General features: G+C 38.2%; 1 protein-coding gene and 1 long non-coding RNA gene across 8 annotated transcripts in view; one reads left to right on the forward strand and one right to left on the reverse strand.

The window, feature by feature from the left end:
• Positions 1-22,744, reverse strand: part of ARHGAP24 (Rho GTPase activating protein 24) — a 614,546-nt gene that overhangs the window by 165,563 nt on the left and 426,239 nt on the right. The window contains exon 1 of one of the 7 annotated variants that reach the window (XM_086404976.1): positions 1,301-1,795. The exons of 5 other annotated variants lie outside the window; for them this stretch is intronic. The gene's annotated coding sequence lies outside the window, so the exon portion shown is untranslated. Of the gene's footprint in view, positions 1-1,255; positions 1,796-22,744 lie in introns of those variants that run through there. One more of the 7 variants, XM_086404974.1, reaches the window with a different exon arrangement.
• Positions 1,421-22,503, forward strand: LOC147370349 (uncharacterized). Its single transcript, XR_015165204.1, has 2 exons — positions 1,421-1,532; positions 21,436-22,503. It is a non-coding gene; the product is annotated as an uncharacterized LOC147370349 (long non-coding RNA).

Raw genomic sequence — 22,744 nt, forward strand, 5'->3', positions numbered from 1 at the left:
CTTATGTTACTTTATTAGCTTTCCAAATCTACCTAAATGAAAATAAATTTTAAATAAAATTTTTAAATCTATATTTTTAAACAAATTCTAATTTTATCAATCTAGGCAACAGAACTCAACTTGATTAAGTATATTCCACAGGTAGGTTGAAACCATGTCTTATTAAGAAATTTTGCTCTGGGCTTCATTTCTGCACACTCTGAATTTCCTTAAATATGCTATTGTTTTTTCATTAGACTTATAAATTTGAGCAGTTGAAGTACTTTTCATATCCCAGTGAACTTTCTCATTTTAACATACTGTTTTCCTCTCCCTGTAAAATTTGATAGCTTTTCAAACTTTTGCTCATCCTATTTTCACTACCCAATTCCCAAGAGCTTTCTTTTTTAGAGCACGTGTTTTATTAATACAAATCTCCTATATATTTATTTAGATATAATAATACACTGTATCTCCTTTACATTTTGCATAAGTCCGTTAAGTAGCTAACACACAAAACGGGTGCAGCCTTAAGGCCATCAGCTTAGCCAAGGGTACATTCTGGATTCCTGTTTTATTCCTAGTAAGCACATACTCCATGTCCCCACATGCCTTCACAATCACACACTGCAGCTGTATTGTCCTTGCGCACACAAAATGCAAAGTTCCAAAATTTAAAATATGCTGATAACAAAAGCTTTAGGAGCTGATTAAATTAATAAATACATCAAAATATAGCTAAGCAAAATGTTTTTCTTTTGAGTCTGTTTCTTTTTTTAAAAATTATACCCTCCCCCCACCACACACACACCATTGGCCAAGCATAAGTTTTCATTTCCACAAGCGAAAACGCAGAAAACTCCCATGTTACTTTTATCACCAGATCAGACCCTAAGGCACTCTGCTCTCTCCAAAGTTTCACCTACTAAAATATGAGCAAAGAATACACCCCAGCAATTACTCCAAAAAACAGCAATCCAGATTTCTATCGGAAGCAGTTTTCACACGCTTTCAAATCAGTGCTGGAATCCCGTCTATGAACAGCTCTATCATTTGGCAGCAGCGATCAATGAAAGAATCCAAGCAAAAGGCACCAAACTGTTCACATCGCAGGGTAAGAACAGCAGTTCGTCCAATCTGTTGCCATAATTTGGACACCGTGCAGCACTGAATGGATCACGATAGAAAACAATAAATCAAACCAGACACAGTCTAGGTCCTGAATTTGCAGCGACAGAAACCTCCCCAAATGAGCAAACACAATCAACAGCAATACCTGGCAAGTTGTCTCCAAAGTAATGAGAAAGCACCCAGCTCTCACCTTGCACAAACACACACTTCAGTGGTCAGTGACAAATGCAGGCTGCGCTTGCAGGCTGGGAGAGGGAGCCAGCTGCTCTGTCCTGAGCCGCTTAAACACAGTTCAGCCCTGCTGCCGCTCCGGTCCTACTGTTGGTTCCCGACAGTTTCTCCCATGACTCCATCACGCAGGAATGGAAACCAACCGCTGCCCTTGCCCCAGCACTAGCAGGTTCCCCGGCTACTGAGCTCAGGTAAAAATGCTGAGTCGTGCAAGGTCATTGCAAGGTGAACGGGGGGCAAAAGGAATGAACAGGGGAAAGGGAGGGACCATCAGGGAAATACTGTAAACTTAAGACACCTTGCTTTTCAAGAGATTTTGAACTCCATAAATCAGAGCTGCAACAATAGTCAGAGAAGCAGTAAATCTGAGAAGCCCCAAATGGCTCAGTGCCAATCTGCTAAGCCAGAGGCACTCTTGAGTAATCTCTCTCTCTCTCTCTCTCTCCCCCCTTCCCTCTCTTTATCTCTGTGTGTGTGTCACACACACACACACACATATACATACACATGCACACATACACATACACGGACTTCAGTGTAGCTATTCTAATAGATCAGACGTCCTTTTCAAGCCAAAAAGTTTTTTGTATGCCCTTTTAATGTGGTTGCTGCTCAGTCACTAAGTCATGTCCGACTCTTTGCGGTAACACAGCTTAAAGAAAGATCTTAGAAAATTAAAGTACTTGCCAAAATCAAAATAAAATAATTCTTTTCAGAATAAAATCATTTCTGCTCCATAAACTAATTCACATTAATGAAGTCTTGCTCTGGGGACCCATATTTGAATTATGTAAATCCCCCATATTAAAAAGACAGTAAAGATATATATTTCAGAGATGACTGGCAAAATCAACTAAAACTTCTCATAAAAATTCTTGCCATCTTTTTCAAGATTAGTCTTGACTGATGCACATTTTAATTTGGAGAGATTTCAGAAAGGCGTTTCTGGCCTAAAATATAATCATTCTGCATGTAGATGTTCTAGGCAGATACAAACATGTTTATAAACGTTTCCCTGTAAAGTCTGTCTAGGTTTTTTTTTTTTTAATTGGGGTACAGTTGCCTTATAGTGTTGTATACTCAAATGAAGCAGGTATATGTGTGTGTGTGTGTGTATATATATATATCTATCTATCTCCTCATTTGTGGCCCCCCTCGCATTCCACCCCATCCCACCCATCTAGATCATCATAGAACACCGACTGAGCTGAGCTCCCTGCCCTAAACAGCAGGCTTCTATTTATCTTATTTTGGTTTTCCTATCTGAAGTGGAGAAGAAACAGTTTTTAAGCTTGCCAAAACGTTATAAAACATTATTTCTCTTTGTTTTCTTTTTTATTCTTACAGGTAAACCATTATTCACTGAAGATTAGATTGATTGCATTAACAGAAAATCATTCTTACTCTTTAACCACTTTCCTCTCCCCTCCTTCTCCAACCATGTAACATGAGCAACTCATCTAACCTACTAAACATTGGGTTTATAATCTATAAAATGGGAATTTACTGCCAACGTCTGCTTTGGCTCCCTGCTGGGTCAATATGAGGATGAAATGAGACAGCACGTAGGAGCAAACGCTTTATAAACTGTAGAGGGCTAGAAAAAAATGTACTTACTGCATGTTCCACCCTTCTGTTGCCCTAGTTTGGTACTGGGACTAGTGAATTACTTTCTGTGTACTCAAGGAGGACTCCTCAGGCTTCATGGGAGAGTGTTTGTTTCAAGTAGGCTATAAATAGAGTTCAAGATTTTATTGAACTGCTGTCCTCCTGGTGGCAGATCTTGACGGCAGTGACCACATGGCCAGAGTCAGCCCACTGTGAACAACATAAGATCTGTCTGGTCTTTGAGGACAAATGAGACCAGCTGAAAGCCTGGTAGAAAACGCTCTCGTGCATGACTGGTTTCGCGGTTTCTGGTGTCTAGGAGTAAGACTGTGTTTAAGGATGTTGCCCAGGAGGATTAATGAAGGGGAAAGTTTGGGGAGAGAATGCCAAGTTCACTGCTGAGTTAATTCAGTAACAAATGCATCAGGCCATTCATGCTGATGTTCCTACAATTATGTATGCACTATTTGGAAATTAGGTTGAGGGAGGGTAAAGGAAGGAGACTAATGGGAAACAGGAAAGGAGTTAACCTATGAACATCTGTCTCCTGAGACACACAGGGCTGGGGGCTTCACGAATGTTATCTCAGTTAATCCTTGTAGATGCTATGAGGTAATTGGTGTGATTCCCACTGTAAAGCTGTTGTTCAGTCGATCAGTTGTGTCCGACTCTTTGTGACCCCATGGACTGCAGCACGCCAGGCTTCCCTGTCCTTCACTATCTCCCAGAGTTTGCTTAAACTCAAGTCCATTGAGTGGATGATGCCATTCTATCCCATTTTATCAATGAGAATAATTTGCCTGCACACTGTTACTGGTGAGTGGCAGGGCTTGAACTACAATCATGGTCTGCCTGGCCTTGAACTTGGAGGAAATCTGTTGATTTATAACTTTCTCAAAAGAAGAACAGAAATAAAATGTGCTTTATAAATACAGAGTAGAGAAGACAAGAATGCAATTATCACAAAACCTTGAGAATATCTGCCAGGCAAGTTAGCTTTTATAAAGAGCACAGAAATGTTTAGAAAAAGTTTTGTTTTTGTTTTTTTTTTTAAAGGAAGTTGATGTAGGATACAGACAAAAAATGATAGTTTTTGTTAATATGTGCCTATAATTCTTTTTTTTTTTTTAATGGATCTGGCCTGTCTTCAAGCTGAAGATGAATGTCTATTTATTTTTTACAGAAAGGAACAGAATATGTATTTATTTTAAATTAATTTTTATTGGTGTACAGTAGCTTTACGATGTTGTATTAGTTTCTACTGTACAGCAAAATGAATCAGCCATACATACACACACATCCTCTCCCATCTGGACTTCCTTCCCGTTTAGGTCACCACAGTGCATAAAGTAGAGTTCCCAGTTGCAGTGGTAAAGAATCTGCCTGCCAATGCAGGTATGGGTTTGATCCCTGGGTTGGGAAGATCCTCTGGAGAAGGAAATGGCAACCCATTCCAGTATTCTTACCTGGAGGATTCCATGGACAGAGGAGCCTGGCAGGCTACAGTCTATGGGGTTGCAGAGTCAGACATGACTGAGCAACTGAGCACACATCCATATGCCATACAGAATATTCTGAAGATGTGAGTTTAGAGGTGTTTCTATATTGTAGACTACCACTCCGTTTTTCACAAGTATTGTTTTATTTTAATTTGCTTAAATTACAAGATCCTTAGAAATGCCCACAAGGGAACAAGGCAATCTCTTACCCTTAAATGTAGCAGACAAGGCATTTTTTTCAACTACAGTTTGGAGTACTGTATAAGAGTCACAATTTTCAGTTCCCTGAGTCTGAGGATGTTAATAAAACACCAGGTTCTTTCTACTAGATTTATTGGAATGCTAGAAGCAGAGCCTGAAATGCAGCCCTGCATGGTATGTATTTCTGCTCTCCTCATTTTAAGTGGCACTGCCAGCTGAAAGAGAAACCTTGAAATTATATCTGCAAGCCAGCAGGGCAATTCACACCAAATCCTTCAGATAGGGTAACTGTTCCTGCCTTCAATCTGCCTTTCCCATATTTTTACAGTCTTCTCTGAGAATGCCACTGGCTGATGATACTTTGCCTCTGCTTTCAATACTCTTATGTGCAAACTGCACCATCCAACATCACTTCATAAAACCAGCCTCTTCATCCTTGCCAAATCTAGCCTTAAAAAGAAAACTAAATTTCAAAATCTTGGAGCTAGAATCAGTGTGTTGCAGATATTTTCTTTAAAGAGATAAATATAACTGGCCACTGATTAAACTAGTGATAAGTCAAAATAAATAGCAGAGAAAAATAATAAAAACAGGGACTTTAATATTTTTTCAGGTTAAATTCTGAATAAAAAAAACAAAAGCACTAACATCATCCTGAATAGCCAATCAGCCCACATAAAACAAGGTAAAAGGCCTTCAGCTATTTGGCATTCATTCCATTGCTATTTTTGCTCAGAATACACATTGTGACACTTACTACAACCCTCTTGTTCTATGGCACCATATTTAACTAAAGAGCAAGTAAAAAACATTACTCCATAGAGAAGTCTATGATGACTTATATGGAGGTGGTGGTTTAGTTGCTAAAGTCATGTCTGATTCTTGCGACCCATGGACTGTAGCCTGCCAGGCTTCTTTGTCCATAGGATTTCCCTGGCAAGAATCCTGGAGTGAGTTGCCATTTTCTTCTCCAGGGTAGTTTCCTGCCCCAGGGACTGAACCCAGGTCTCCTGCCCTGCAGGCAGATTCTTGACCAACAAAACCACCATGCAGCAACGTGAAACAGCTGCTTTCTCTTATTCCCAAATTCGTTTTATTTCTGAAGAAAGGCTAAAAACACAGCCATGTCAGAATTATTATTTGTTTTAAATTTAGAAACTACTGCAGTGATATTTTAACAAAAGAAAAATCTACTGGCTAAGTTTTCAACTATCTCTCAAATCAAAAATAATGAAAAAGGAAACATCATTTCTGGCATTTTCTACCAATTGTTATACTGTCCCATTAAAGCACTTGGTTTTTCAAACACTTCAGCTAGTGTTTTCCTGAGTGTAATTTCACAGAAGAAAATACAGAAGAGCACATTGCATCCTCTCTTTCTTTGTCTCGGAAACTTCATTTCAAGATCCTGATTTCAAATCATGTAATACCATAAAACAGGCTGAGCTCCAAAGAACTGATGCTTTCGAAATGTGGTGCTGGGGAAGACTCTTGAGAGTCCCTTGGTCTGAAAGATCAAACTAGTGAGTCCTAAAGGAAATCAACCTTGAACATTCTTTGGAAGGACTGATGCTGATGCTGAAGCTTCAATACTTTGGCCACCTGAGGCAAAGAGCCAACTCATTGGAAAAGACTCTGCTGCTGGGAAAGATTGAAGGCAGGAGGAGAAGAGGATAAAACAGGATGAGATGTTTGGATGGCATCACTGACTCAATAACCATGAGTCTGAACAAACTCCCGGAGATAGTGAAGGACAGGGAAGACTGGAATGCTGCAGTCCATGGGGTCAAAAGAGTCGAACATGACTGAGCAACTGAATAACAACAACAACAGATGAAAAGAAACTTGTATTAAAGTTTAAGTGTATAAAGAAAGCATCTGGAAGCATGGGCCAGTATTTGCAATGGGTAAAAGAGCAAATAAGATGGTTTGGTTTTCTGCTTGGTTCTTGCTTCCTTTCCCAATGATGATACCTTCCTGAAGTGTCCTACTGGCAGTATTTAACTTCACACAGATATTAAAGGAGGTCTGGCCTGCAATCCTTAGAATCTTTCCATTTAGGGTCGAACTGGGTTCCTGTATGAGTACAATTTGGTTGTTTCTAGTTTGTAATCTAATGAGAAAAATGGTTTTTCTAGCACATTTTCCCCTGCCCTCCCCTTCAATTTAATTCCTTTTCTTGGGCCTTAGAAACAACACCACATGATAATAACTATTATTAGCGATGGAGAGCAAATATTGTTAAAACACTGAAGGTCATTTAGGGAAAAATGTAAAGTAATCTGAAATGTGTAAGCTTTTAGATTGTCATTTTATGTGGATGCTTAAAGATACATATATCGGGTCTCCTAATGTATATACAGTCAAAATCATGAAACTGAACACTTCCTGAACAGTAAAAATTTTTTACTTGAAACATAATTTTATTTTGTTTTGAAGACATTTTTCCCCTGAAGCCTAAAATATGTTTCTGTTCATATCTCTCTATTCTATGCTGTAAATAATCACTGTCCTGATTTTACTGAAAGTTTTCCTAAATATGTTCAAGTGGTTTTAGAAAAAAATACTTAGGAGTATAAATTAGGAGAGAAAAATTCTGAAGATTATCATTTTGTGAACCCAGGGAAAGGAATTTCTGGGTATTTAAGTTGTTTTAAAATGTACAATCAGGAGCATTGGACATTTTTGAAATTTTCATAAAAAGATAGTCTTGCAATATAATTATCACCCACGTACAGTGTGACAGGCCATTATAGTCAGGTGGTCTGAGGGAAAGCTTTCAGTCACCTGGCAACCTGGGCTAGGTGACTATAGCCTCAGATGCTGTTCCACCAACATCCTTCAGTAAGGGCTCCTTTTGGAAGCCTGGGACCCTCTGGGACCTGGGTACTTCTGTTTTCTACAAAGTAGGTCCTTGAGGGTAAAACCTTCAAAACATCAGTGTCAATGTCCCTTGAAAGTGAAAATGTTAGTCACTCAGTCATGTCCAACTCTTTGGGACCCATGGACTCTAGCTCATCAGGTTCCTCTATACATGGAGGGGCTTCCAAGGTGGCTCAGTGGTAAAGAATCCATCTGCCAATTCAGGAGACTTGAGTTCGATCCCTGGGTCAGGAAGATCCCTTGGATAAGGAAATGGCAACTAACTCCAGTATTCTTGCCTAGAGAATCCCATGGACAGAGGAGTCCATGGAGTCGCAAAGAGTTGGACATGACCTATCCACTAAACAGCAACATTAACAGCAGTGAGACAATAGCAACAATTTTATTTTTGATCTTTTTTCTATTTTCTAAATATTCTGCAACAATTGTTACTACCATGTAGTAAAAAGAAAGAAAAGATAGGAAGATGGAAAAAAGAAGAAAAAAAACCCCAATAACTCTAGATCATAATATTTTGGAATCATTTTTGAAAAAAAATTTCGAACTAACTCACCCATGTTTATAATCTCTGCAAGTGGAAACATTCAGTCTTTATATCTGTTATTATCATTTCTCTTACCAACTGTATTAAGTGTGTCTGTGATCAGAGTTTTGGAATCACTGTGCTGTGCTTAGTCACTGAGTCATGTCCGACTCTTTGCAACCCCATGGATTGTACCTGCCAGTCTCCTCTGTCCATGGGGTTTCTCCAGGAAAGAATACTGGAGTGGGTTGCCATGCCCTCCAGGGGATCTTCCCAACCAAGGATCGAACCCAGGTCTCCTGCAATGCAGGCGGATTCTTTACCATCTGAACCACCAGGGAACCCCTTGGTTGTTCAGTTGCTCAGTCATGTCCGACTCTTTGTAACCCCATGGACTGCAGAATTCCAGGCTTCCCTGTCCTTCACCATCTCCCAAAGCTTGCTCAAACTCATGTCCATTGAGTCAGTGATGCCATCCAACCATCTTACCCTCTGTCCCCTTCTCCTCCCAACTTCAGTCTTCCCTAGCATCAGGGGCTTTTCCAATGAGTCAGTTCTTCACAAATTAGTGGAGTTTCAGCTTCAGCATCAGTCCTTCCAATGAGAATATTCAGGATTGATTTCCTTTAGGATTGACTGGTGTGATCTCCCTGTAGTCCAAGGGACCCTCAAGAGTCTTTCAATACCACAGTTCAAAAGCATCCTTCAGCACTCAGCATTCTTTATGGTCTAACTCTCACACCCATACATGACCGTTGGAAAAATCATAGCTTTGACTATAGAGACCTTTGTTTGATGTCTTAGGAATAAGTAGAGAACCCCTACTTATTCCTAAAAGGGGAATGATGAACTAACAGTATATACAATCAAGAAAATCTATTGTCTTCTAAAAAAGAGCTTGCTTTAGTGCATATTTTATAGAGCTCTGTTCTGTAAAGTCAATATAAATTTATTTGGGGGTAACCAGGGTGCCTCAACTCACTCCAGTTTTCTTGCCTGGAAAAAATTCCATGGACAGAGGAGCCTGGTGGACCACAGTCCATGGAGTTGCAAAGAGTCGGACACGACTGAGCACTTGTCAGCAGCAGCAAGCAGGGTGCCTAAGGGAGAGACTGCATCGCTGAAGTCACTTGGGCCTTACTTGCACTTTTGTTTGTGTTCTATATATCTTCTGACCTAACTAGGAACCAGCTGGTAGAGAACACAGGAGTTACAAGAAAATAAACAAACACCAGCCTGTTAATTAAATAGCAGACTCAGGTCCTCAATTTAAGTGTTTCTTGTTACCAGCTGTGTTGAGCATAAAGGTCTAGAGGCCAGTCAGGAGTATCTGGACTCAGGTTAAAATTCATTCACGTACTACTGTTTTATTTGTGTGTTTGTCTGCTTAAATAATATTTGAGGAACTGGAGAAATAGAAAGACCGAATTCATGCATATTGAGCATTTACATTTTCAATAGTTAAGTCATAGACATATGTTTTCCTTTTTAAATTGAATAAAAATTTTCTAACATGCTTATAAGGAGAAACAGGTTCATTAGATAAGCAGGAAGGGGATGGGTTTTGCTCTTTAAACAAAAAGCCAACACAAATAAAACTGAGAGAACAGTATGCTTTTCAGATAATACTGAGCTAGAGGATCAAAAATATAAAGGTGTGATATTCTCAAAACAACAATCTCCAATGGACTTTAAGAAAAACAGTAAATTCTTCTACTTATTTATATCTTTGTTTGGACTGTGACTAAACAAACGTGTGTGTTTGCATTATTCCTACTCTTTAGTTGGGATACTATTAGAACTCCAGGGTTATTTTTGGAAGCTAAATAAAGTTTGAATACACTAAATTATATATTTATGGAATGAATTCATCTTGGTTGGCTAAAAATTTGAGAAACATGATTTATTCATTCATATAGAAATTATAGTAAAAGACGTTTTATGGATTCTATTCAATTCCATTTTATCATGAAAAAAGACAATATTTTTTAGTTTAATCTATTCAAGAGGAATAATCACATTTCATCTTCTGTTTAAAATTTAGAATGAGTTTTTGTTTAAATATCTTAATATTAAAGAAAATTTTATATATATATATAGCTCCCTCAATGATATACTGTACGTGTGTATCTATCTACTATCTATCTACATAATGCATACACACACTCCAACCTTTATCCATATGTAGCATTTTATGTGGTTATTGTCATAGTTCATTTATACATTTTTAAATACTATTTCACTTTGAATATTTTATAAGCATTTTCCTTTTATCAGGAATCATCAAATGAGATACTGCAAAAAACAGCAAAACACTTTCAAACTGTAAAATATATAAATAAAATTATTATTTCATTTGCTGTTTTCAACGTCTGAATAATGTTCTTTTGCATGGTATAACACAGGTTATTTGTATGTTACTCTATTTGGAGGCATAAACTTAGCTTTCAGGGTTTTCTTTTTAGTAAATTGTACTACCCACTACTAGGGATATTTTTGTTTTTCTGTAGATTTCTTTTTTCAAAGCCTTAGAATGAATTTCTAGGAAAAAGGATCGCTATGTTAAAAAGGCTAATCTAATTGGGAGCTTTATTCTGATGGAAAAAAATTAGCATATATGAATTTTAAAGTACCTCTTTTGGGGACAGAATGTGAGTGAATGAGCACGTTTATAAGTATTGTTACAAATTATTTTGGATACTTTAATCCATATATCATTTGTTTGTGTTCTGATGGTTCAGGTTGTTTGTACAAATTTTGTAACCAGGCTTATTTTTATCTATAGAGCAAGGACAGACATTATCCCAATAAAACATTAGATACCAGCTGGTGCTGATCCCCTCTTTCATTTATACATGAGGATAAGTTCTAAGTGACTTCTTATACATTCTGGTTACCATACATCTATGTCACCCAAAGAAACCACTGCAATTTTTATTTGATAAATTCCATGTGTGGATCCTTTGAAGGTCTCAAAGCACATCTTGCAATATGAAAAGTATCATTAAAATTAATGACGGAGGAGAACAGCCATTGTTTCCATGTTGCAATTCATCAATCACTTATTCACAGTAAGAGGCATATTTAAATTTACTCACATTTTACATTTTAATAGTTGCTTTAAAACTGTATCTTGATACTCATTCAATATGTTCACATAATTTCCATATTATTTTATCTAGAAACAATAGAGTACATTATAACAGTGAAAACAAATTTGTTAGTCATACATAAATTTGCTTTACTAAATTGAACTTATCCAACTATATCAATAGAGCATTTTTAAGGAATTATACTTAAATATGAGGCAGGAGTTTCATCCTTTTAGCCTACAATAAAACACATTAGAAGTATATAAAATAGAAGGATTAACACTGGTATAATTTTGCACTGACTTCTTATTCACTTTTCTTGTCTCCACCATTGCACTTTTTGACAAGGGAAACTAGAGAAATAAGAAGAATCTTAGCACCACCAAGAATTAGCAGCAAATGGAGAGGTGTCCTTGTCTGGTAGAAAGAGAACAGGAATGGGAGGCAGGGGAAGTCTGCTACTTGTTGACTGAAAACCTGGGCACATGACTTTCCCTCAATTTCCTTACCTGTCTGATGACACTCCAGTAAGACAACGGATGCTGAGATGCCATGTAAACTGAGAATCTAAGGAGTTCCTATCAGATGTTAATCTGTGCTTTTTTATGAATTCGGTGTGGGATTTTTGTTGATTTTAAAATGAGCTCCATGGCTTTGACTGCTAGGCAACTATAAATAATGACACAATATAAAGGTCTATTACCAACCTTTCCGTTCACACCAACAGTCATTCATAAAGCAAAAGATAAACGAGTGATGCGGACAAACTCAAGTCGTAAGCATTTCCATGAAGCTTTTCAAACTGGCTAAATGGCGGTTGTCAAAATATTTCTTCTGATAACTACTACCCTTCACATGTCCCATGACATCTCCCATTAAAACAACGAAAAAGGAATCTTTATAGCAACAAACAATCTGTTGTGACGAGGCTATTGTGACACTTTGAAAAGGAGGGGAAGACGAGGATAAACAAGTAGGCACAGGCAATAGTGGAGGTAATAAACACCTCTCCCTCAACAGGGGATCAATAAATGTTAACCAGCTGGAGAGAAGAAAACAACCCAAAGAAAGATTTCACAGAGGAGGAAGAGGACTCAGCATAGGGAAGAAACCTAAAACAGGAGACCTATTTCTCTCTAATGAAAAGTTATAAATTACCTGAAACTAGTTTTCACTTTCTCACAAAGTTGTCAATGCTAAGGTCATAATATTAGAAAGAAAAAGGGATCTGCGGACATCTAATTGAGGCTCTTTTGATGATAAAACCAATCACCTCTGTGGTGGCATTGAATGTCTCTTTTTCTGATTTACATAGCAACCCAATTAGGCTAACTCCTAGAGAAGGATATGGCAACCCACTCCAGTATTCTTGCCTGGAAAAAACTCCCATGGACGAGGAGCCTGGTGGTTGCGAAGAGTCAGACACTGACTGAGCAAGTAAGCACAAGCATGAAATTGGGCTAAAATGAACACGAAAAGGAAAAGAGCCCACAAGACACCAGAAGTTTGTGCTTTGCCTTCTTCATGTTTCTGAGAAAAAAGAAATTAATTAGAGGGTAAAGACTTAATGCATATAATCATTTCCATTTTACAGATAAGGAAAATGTAGCTTAGGAAATCAATACCACTCTGTCATAATATCGATATCACCCAACAAGTGGTCAATAATTCTACATTTTCTTAGGTCTAAATCAAGGAGGGATATAGGCACTTGGATTTTAATAGCCAAGATAATGGGAATATCAGACACAAATCATGCTAAGAATTTAAACAAACTAGCCAACTGGGACAGATCTCAACCTAGAACCAGAATCTGGGGTACAGGGCCATGATTTTGTATTAAATCTCTCAGAAAAGTCTCTACATTAAAAGGATTATTTTCACTGTACTATTTATACTTGGCTTTAATCACATGATAACATGTGAAACTCTTAATTCCAATAAAATGAATTATGTGCAAATTATAAAATTATTATTAATTTTAACTTAAGTAATAAATTAACTTTAAGTAAGAAATTATTACTTATTATTTATCAAATAAATGATTCAATAAATTTTCACATCTGCATTCTATGATGACTTCTACTCTCTTAAGGATATAATGGACACCTATCAAGTAAAATCTGCTTTACTATTTAGGTAACTTTCACTTTAAGGAATTGACCATGAATCATAGATATGAAAAAGACTGTAGGAATTTTACAACCGAGGACACTGACACCTTCAAATAAAAAGTCTCTTGCTCAAAGTCCCATAAATACTGAGCATTTGACTCTGGCATACGAAACAGCATGGGATTCTTCATTTGGTTGTTATCCCTACTTTACTACGAAGTTTTGTTTCATGATTTTTACTCAAGTAGTTAGGTCTTTTTTCCCTATTGTTACAGATCCACTGCCCCAGATGGTCAAAAAGAGGCTGTTTACGGAGAAATCTAAACAGACTCATTCCCTGTTGCTCCTGTCCTCTCCTCCTATGTGAATGTTGGGCTCATTGAGGTCTACCAAAGTGAAGGTGTCAGTTGCTCAGTCATGTCTGACTCTTTGCAACCCTGCAAGGCTCCTCTGTCCATGGAATTCTCCAGGAAAGATTAGTGGAGTGTGTATCCATTTCCTTCTCCAGAGGATCTCCCTGACCCAGGGATCGAACCCAGGTCTCCTGCATTGCAGGCAGATTCTTTACCATCTGAGCCACCAGGGAATTCCAAGGTATACCGAAGTGATTACTATTATGTCATAGACTTTGCAGTGAAGACCGACCATGGGTATTAACTCATCCTGATATGAGGTAGTTGTACTAAAAAGAAAATAAAGCAAGAAGAAGGCTCTCAAAGAGTAGAAGAATCAGATTTTTCTGGCATTCTGACTAGGTCTAAGTTGACAGGAACAGGGAAAATGCCTAGCAAGTCAGTTGACTGACAGTTCGTAAGATAGAGCCTCCTACTTTGAGACAGAAAAGGGTCCATGCTGGAACTGAAGCCAGTCTCCCTGGAGAACAGGCGATTCATGGCACAAAACCATGTGTGTGTGTGCTTAGTTCTCAGTTGTGTTCGACTCTCTGTGACCTGATGGACTGTAGCACGCCAGGCTCCTCTGTCCGTGGGGATTCTCCTGACAAGAATACTGAAGTGGGTTGCCATGCCCTCCTCCAGGGATCTTCCCAACCCAGGAATCAAACCCAGGTCTCCCGCATTGCAGCAGGATTCTTTATTGTCTGAGCCACCAGGGAAATAATTGCTTGTTATTTTCCTTTATTTTCTCTGGGATCCTTGTGAGAATCCAGCCTTGTATCAGGTGTTTTATTGGCTGTAATTGGACTGGCTGTGCTGATAAATTATGAAAGCAAAAGTCTCTATGAAGTCATCACGGGATGACTGCAAATAGCTCATAAAAACAAATCTCCTGAAGGGAAAAAACGCTACAGGAAGTCAGGCGAAGGGAATGGGAGTTACACGTCTCCATGTGAGACTCTCTGACATCTTAAAGATCATGGGTTTTGTTGTTAGGGCTGGGGATAGTTTTCTTAAGGTAAATGAAGATATTTTTGGCTGGAGGAAAAATCAGTTTCAAGTTCCAAATTTTCTGTTAGTTTTATCTAGATTCTGAAGAAAGTGTGAATTAGTTTTTTGGAACTTAATAGATGCCATAGAAAATAATCTTAAGTTTAAGATACTGCTTTCAAACTTAAAACTGCCCTGAACTGACATCTGATAGAACAGCCAGGTTTACTTTATATAGCTATTACTATCCAATAATCATGTTATGAAGAAATATGAAAATCATTTTTGAAAAGGTGAGAAATTCTCACTTGGAGCTCTGATCCTTATTATTAAAAATACAATTATTATAAAAGAAAATACTAACTATGTCACCAGCTTTTATTTCTCTAGACAGAAAGTGATATGAAAATATCACAGAAGTGATATGAAAATATTTGAAAAAAATGCTAAAATCAATTTTGCATTAATGCATGTATTGATTTTTCTCTAGCTCCTCCTAAAGATTTTGAACTTATTCATGTTATAATAAAAGATGTGAAGATTTTCTCTTTAATCAGTAAATACTTGCTCTTAATTCTGGCTAAATCTTCATCATTAAAATTTTCTACTTTTACTATAATTATCAATGGGATAAAATGATAAATATTTAAGTAGTGTAATAAGAAAAAATAAATTTTAGGCTAAAGGCATCCTAGAAATTTTGTTCTGTAGATTAAGTAGCATGAATATAAGGAGTGGAGATGGTCAGTAATAGGGTAACATCCTTGCCTGTCAAGCCAGTGTGGACTGGGATTTCAGGTTTCTGACTAGGACTCTCTATGCTTCAAGCATGGACATCACCAGATGGTCAATAGGGAAATCAGATTGACTATGTCTTTGCAGTCAAAGATGTGACTGTGTATGGTCAGTAAAAACAAGACCTGGAGATGACTGTGGCTAAGATCATAAGCTTCTTATTGCAAAAGAGCATGTATGTTTGCTCAGTCGTACCTTACTCACTGCGATCCCCTGGACTGTGGCTCGACATGATCCTCTGCCCATGAGATTTTCCAGGTAAGAATACTGAAGTGGGCTGCCATTTCTTCCTCCAGAGGATCTTGCCAACCCAGAGATCAAATGTGTGTCTCCTGCATCTCCATGGAGATATCAAGAGAATATTTTGTGTAATGAAGAGCACAATAAAGGACAGAAGCAGTAAGGACCTAATAGAAGCAGAAGATATTAAGAAGAAGAGGTAGCAAGAATACACAGAAGAACTAAACAAAAAAGGTCTTCATGGCACAGATAATCATGATGATGTGGTCATTCACCTAGAACCAGACATTAGTGATCAGTGCAAATAAATAGAGGAAAACAATAGAATGGGAAAGACTAGCAATCTCTTCAAGAAAATTAGAGACACCAAGGGAATAAATATTTCATGCACAGATGGGCTCTGTAAAGGACAGAAATGGTCTGGATCTAACAGAAGCAGAAGACATTAAGAAGAGGTGGCGATAATGCACAGAAGAACTACACAAAAAAGATCTTCACCATCCAGATAATCACAATGGTATGATCACTCACCTAGAGCCAGACAGCCTGAAATGCGAAGTCAAATGGGCCTTAGGAAGCATCACTACAGAGGAATTTAGTGGAAGTGATGAAATTCCAATTGAGCTATTGCAAATGCTAAAAGATGATGCTGTGAAAGTGCTGCACTCAATATGCCAGCAAATTTGGAAAACTCAGCAATGGCCACAGGACTGGAAAAGGTCAGTTTTCATTCCAGTCCCAAAGAAAGGCAAGGCCAAAGAATGCTCAAACTACCGCACAATTGCACTCATCTCACACATTAGTAAAGTAATGCTCAAAATTCTCCAAGCCATGTTTCAGCAGTACCTGACCCGTGAACTTCCAGATGTTCAAGCTGGTTTTAGAAAAGGCAGAGGAACCAGAGATCAAATTGCCAAGATCCGTTGGATTATCAAAAAAGCAAGAGAGCTCCAGAAAAATATCTATTTCTGCTTTATTGCTATGCCAAAGCCTTTGACTGTGTGGATCACAACAAACTATGGAAAATTCTTCAAAAGATGGGAATACCAGACCACTTTACCTGCCTCTTGAGAAATCTGTATGCAGGTCAGGAAGCAACAGTTAGAACTTGACATGGAACAAAAGACTGGTTCCAAATCAGGAAAGGAGTACGTCAAGGCTCTATATTGTCACCCTGATTATTTAACTTATATGCAGAGTACATCATGAGAAACGTTGGGCTGGATGAAGCAAAAGCTGGAATCAAGATTGCCAGGAGAAATATCAATAACCTCAGATATCAATAACCTCAGATATCAATAACCTCATACCACCCTTATGGCAGAAAGTGAAGAAGAACTAAAGAGCCTCTTGATGAAAGTGAAAGAGGAGAGTGAAAAAGCTGGCTTAAAGCTCAATATTCAGAATACTAAGATCATGGCATCTGGTCCCATCACTTCATGGCAAATAGCTGGGGAAACAGTGGAAACAGTGACAGACTTTATTTCTGGGGGCTCCAAAATCTCGGCAGATGGTGACTGCAGCCATAAAATTAAAAGACACTTACTCCTTGGAAGAAAAGTTATGACAAACCTAGACAGCATATTAAAAAGCAGAGACATTACTTTGCTGACTAAGGTCCATCTAGTCAAGGCTATGGTTTTACCAGTGGTCATGTATGGATGTGAGAGTTGGACTATAATGAAAGCTGAGCACTGACGAATTGGTACTTTTGAACTGTTCTTGAGAGTCACTTGGACTGCAGGATCCAACCAGTCCATCCTAAAGGAGATCAGTCCTGAATATTCATTGGAAGGACTGATGCTGAAGCTGAAACTCCAATACTTTCGCCACCTCATACAAAGAACTGACTCATTTGAAAAGACCCTGATGCTGGGAAAGACTGAAGGCGGGAGGAGAAGGGGACGATAGAGGATGAGATGGTTGGATGGCATTGCCAACCCAATGGACATGAGTTTGGGTAAACTCCGAGAGTTGGTGATGGACAGGGAGGCCTGGCGTGCTGCAGTTCATGGGGTCGCAAAGGGTCAGACACAACTGAGGGACTGAACTGAACAAGGTAATGCACAAAATCCTTCAAGTTGTGTTTTAACAGTATGTGAATGGAGAAATTCTAGATGTACAAACTGTGTTTAGAAAAGGTAGAGTAACCAGAAATCAAATTGCCAACATTCATTGGATCATAGAGAAAGCAAAGGAACTCCAGAAAACAATCTACTTTTGCTTCACTGACGACCCTAAAGCTTTTGACTCTGTGGATCACAACAAACTGTGGAAATTTCTTAAAGAGATAGAAGACCAGACCACCTTACCTGCCTCCTAAGAAACCTGTATGCAGGTTAAGAAGTATCAGTTAGAATCAGACATGGAACAACTGACTGGTTCCTAACTGGAAAAGGAGTACATCAAGGCTACATATTGTCACACGTTTATTTAACTTCTATGCACAATACCTCATGTGAAATGTTGGACTGGATGAATCACAAGTTGGAGTCAAGATTACTGGGGAAATGTAACAACCTCAGACATACAGATGATACTATTCTAGTGGCAGAAATTGAAGAGGAACTAAACAGCCTCTTGATGAGGGTGAAAGAGGAGGGTGAAAAAACTGGCCTAAAACTCAGCATTCAAAAAACTAAGACCATGGCATCTGCTCCTATTCCTTCATGGCAAATAGAAGGGGAAAAGTGGAAATAATGACAGATTTTATTTTCTTGGCCTCCAAAATCAGTGAGATGGTGACTGCAGCCATGAAATTAAAAGACTCTTGCTTCTTGGAAAGAAAGCTATAACAAACCTAGACAGCATATTAAAAAGCAGAGACATCACTTTGCTGACAAAGTTCCTTATAGTCAAAGCTATTTTCAGTAGTCATGTATGGATGTGAAAGTTGGACCATAAAGAAAGCTGAGTGCTAAAGAATTGATGCTTTTGAACTGTGGTGTTGGAGAAGACTCTTGAGAGTCTCTTGGACTGAAAGGAGATGAAGTGAGTCCTAAAGGAAATCAACCCTGAATATTCACTGGAAGAACTGATGCTGAAGTTGAAGCTCCAGTACTTTGGCCGCCTGATGTGAAGAGCCCAGTTCAGTTCAATCACTTAGTCATGTTTGACTCTTTGGGACCCCATGGACTGCAGCACGCCAGGTTTCCCTGTCTATCACCAATTATCGGATTTTGCTCAAACTCATGTCCATTGAGTCAGTGATGCCATCCAACCATCTCATCCTTTGTTTCCCCTTCTCCTCCTGCCAGCAATCTTTCCAGCATCAGGGTCTTTTCCAATGAATCAGTTCTTCACACAAGCCCAACTCATTGGACACAACACTGGTGCTGGGAAAGATTGAATGCAAAAAGAGAAGGGACCAACAGAGGATGAGATAGTTAGATAGCATCACTGATTCAATGGACATGAGTTTGAGCAATATCTGGGAGATAATAGAAGACAGAGGAGCCTGGCGTGCTGCAGTTCATGGGGTCATAAAGAGCTGGAGATGACTTAGTGACTGAACAACAAGTATATGCATCAACCATATAAACCAGCAGCCAGATCCCACATCTGGGTAAACTCTCCTCTAGGATGAGGAATAATGCTGTAACATATGCTAAAGGAAAGGGAAGCTTTCAAATTTACATAGTTTAAAATTTTTTATTAAAAATATTTTATAGCATTTGCAATTTCGTATCTTAATACAAAGCCTTTTTGATCCACACTAGTTATAACTCTAGACATCATTTCAAGTGCTACCATTTTTAATTACCAATCACTTTCCAAGAAATACATACATATCAAAGGATCTCATAATTAGAGAAAATGCCAGTGGCCCTGTAGTTCAAATTTGTAAAGTGAAAGTGTTAGTTGCTCAGCAGTATCTGACTCTTTGCAGTCCCATGGACTGTAGCCTGCCAGGCTTCTCTGTCCAAGGAATTCTCTAGGCAAGGACACTGGAGTGGGTTGCCATTCTCTTCCCCAAGGGTTCTTCCCAACCCAGGGATCGAGCCTGAGTCTCCTGTAAGCAGATTCTTTCACCACGTGGAGCACCAAATTCCTCCTTACTCTTAATTTTAAAGTATGGCTTGAACAATATTTTTTTCTTGCTCATTGTAACAGACCCTTAATATCAGAAAGGTTCCAAACTTTTTATGAATATGGAAATGTTTACACTGATATTATATATCATGAAAATTCACTCATGAATAGGAAAACCCACCAAGTAAATACTGAGAAGGTATTGATTAATAAATACATTACCTTCATACTTTCTCCTCTGTGTTAATAATTATTATAACACACATTTCTGTATGACAGTTTCTCAAATTACTAGTGAATTATTTGTTACATAGCTCTATAACTAAAAGAGAAATGACATTCTAGAACATTTTTGTCTGACTGGGGTGAGAGAATGAAGTGCTGGTGTTTAGCCAGCTTGTGGTAAAACAATGTAATACTTTCATTAAACTATTTATTACATTTGGAAAGCAGAGCACCAGTAGGATAGGTGAGGTAATAGAGATTTGAGGACAAATGATTTTCTCTATATCATTAGCAAATTAAGTTGTGCAAAGAAAATCTATAAAATGGGGAAAAAAAATGAGGCATAAAACAGCTGCCTGACCTGCCCAGAACATTCAGCTACATTAAGCAGGGGAACCATGAGAAGTAACGCAGGTCATGTTACCCTACAGTCCATGCTGCTGATGCCAGTGCTGTGCTGGATTATGCATGTTGCAGCATATTGATGCATATGCCCCTTGCTTTAATTACGATCAAGAAGAAAATGGATAGCAGGCTATTAGCACCATGACCTTGGAGGACTTGAGCATTCCTCAAGATATTACCCCTGTTATTTCACGTGTGAAGAAACCGAATCATACAAAGGTTAAGGGCATTGCTCAAAGTCAAAAAGCTATTTTGTGCTGAAAAATAAAGACGAAGGAGATATTATCTAACAAAATTGGTAATTTAGTTATATAAAAGGCAACGCTGACATTTTAAAATAAGTTCAGTCATAATGTCTGCTATTTATGGAGTGTTGATTATTTTTCAAGGACCTTATGTACATTTTTATTATTCTCCCAACAGCCCTGAAAGGTAGATGATCATTTTATGATATAATCCTCATGTTTCAGATGAGGAAATTGAGTCTCAAAAATGCAAATAGCTTGCTTGCCCCAGATTACACACACACGTAGCAGATGATGAATCCGGATTTGACTCTGAAGACCACACTATTTTCAAATATAACTTTGGGGGACTCCAGTTGATATTTCAATGCTGGAGGTTGACTACGGAAAGAAATCCCATAGCTGGGCACATCACTTCCTTACCATCTGTCTCGCCTCACCTCATTTTGCTGATCCCGTTCTACTTCTTATCAGTCCTCAGGTCTGGAAAACCCCATCCATGCCATTTCACTAAAATCTTCATTTATCATCTAAGCTTGCCTCATCAGACTATTTTGTGGGCCAGAAGATTTACACAACAAAGAATGTTAGAACTATTTACTGAAAGTCCTGAAGTAGATCCTATGCCTGAAAACAGGGGAGGGGAGTGCCAAAGAATGTTAAATAAACATTTACATGTATAAGTATATTCAGTTCCATTGAATATATGGAACTATATATTCATGTGTTAAATCACCTCAGTTGTGTCTGACTCTTTTTGACCCCATGGACTTCAGCCCATGGGTTCTTCTGTCCATGAAATTCTCCAGGCAAGAATAATAGAGTGGGTTGCCATTTCTTTTTCCAGGGGATCTTCCTGACCCAGGGATGGAAACTGAGTCTCCTTCAGCTCCTGCACTGCAGACAGATTCTTTATTACTGAGCCATCAAGGGAAGGTTTTGGAAGTGACTAACCCTTGAATGGAATAAAGTAACTCTGTTTCTTATCTGGGATACTTATTTGATGAATCACATGAATAACTCATTTACTGGCTTTGTCATTAATACTTCGATATGAATCTCTATATAACTAGCCATATATGATTATTTCTTCTCTTAATTTTATATATTTACTATCAACTCTATTAAAATGGAAGTACTTTTTTTGAGGTTAAAACTTTTTTTATTATTATTATAAGCAGAAAGTAAGGTATAAAGCCAAAACTTGAACTGGAGAAGCCTCTTGAGAGTCTCTTGGAGTGCAAGGAGATGAAACCAGTCAATCCTAAAGGAAATCAACCTGAATATTCAATGGAAGGACTGATGCTAAAGCTGAAGCTCTAATACTTTCACCACCTGATATGAAGAACTGACTCACTGGAAAAGACTCTGAGGCTGGGAAAGACTGAAGGCAAAAAGAGAAGAGGGTGGTAGAGGATGAGATGGTTAGATAGTATCATCAACTCAATGGACATGAATCCGAGCAAACTCAGGGGATGGTGAAGGACAAGGAATCCTAGCATGCTGCAGTCCATGGGGTTGGAAAGAGTGGGACATAACTTAGAGACTGAATAACAATAAAAACAAGCAGAAAATAAGGGGTAAAGCCAAGACTTGACCCCATGACCGCCTGTCCCCAAGGCTACTTCCTTCCATTCTGCTATGATGCTTCCATGACATGCACTGAGTAAGTGTCTCCCGTGTAGGCTCTATCATGTCAAATTACGTCTCTCCAATTTCAGCTATTATCTGAGCAAGCAAACAAAATTCCTTGGCTCTTGTTTTCTCTGAACATGATGTAAGGGGATAGGTTACAGAGATGAAAAAATATTTAAAAAGTTACCTCACTCTGTACTTTTATTTGCTGTACATACACTGCAGAATGATATTTTATGTAATTATCTCTTTCATAATTGTCTTTTGGGCATTAATATTCTTTTAAAATATAGCCTTTTGTTCATTATCTTTGAATTAAGAATACATTTTCCATAACTTTTTTCTATTATCTATCCTTTAGTAAACAAAAAATCTCAACTGTTAATATATTCCTCTTATAAAAAAATGATAAATCTTTAAGTGGTTCATTAAACAGATATAAAATGCTCCTTTTAGCTGTTTCTTCTCATTTTGGAATATGTTGCCTATAAAATGCTTTTGAATGATCAGTTTTGTTGACT

The sequence above is a fragment of the Bos grunniens genome, chromosome 6, assembly GCF_055505025.1.
Source record: "Bos grunniens cultivar Pamir isolate PY7600 chromosome 6, Bosgru_T2T1.0, whole genome shotgun sequence".
Taxonomy (NCBI): domain Eukaryota; kingdom Metazoa; phylum Chordata; class Mammalia; order Artiodactyla; family Bovidae; genus Bos; species Bos grunniens.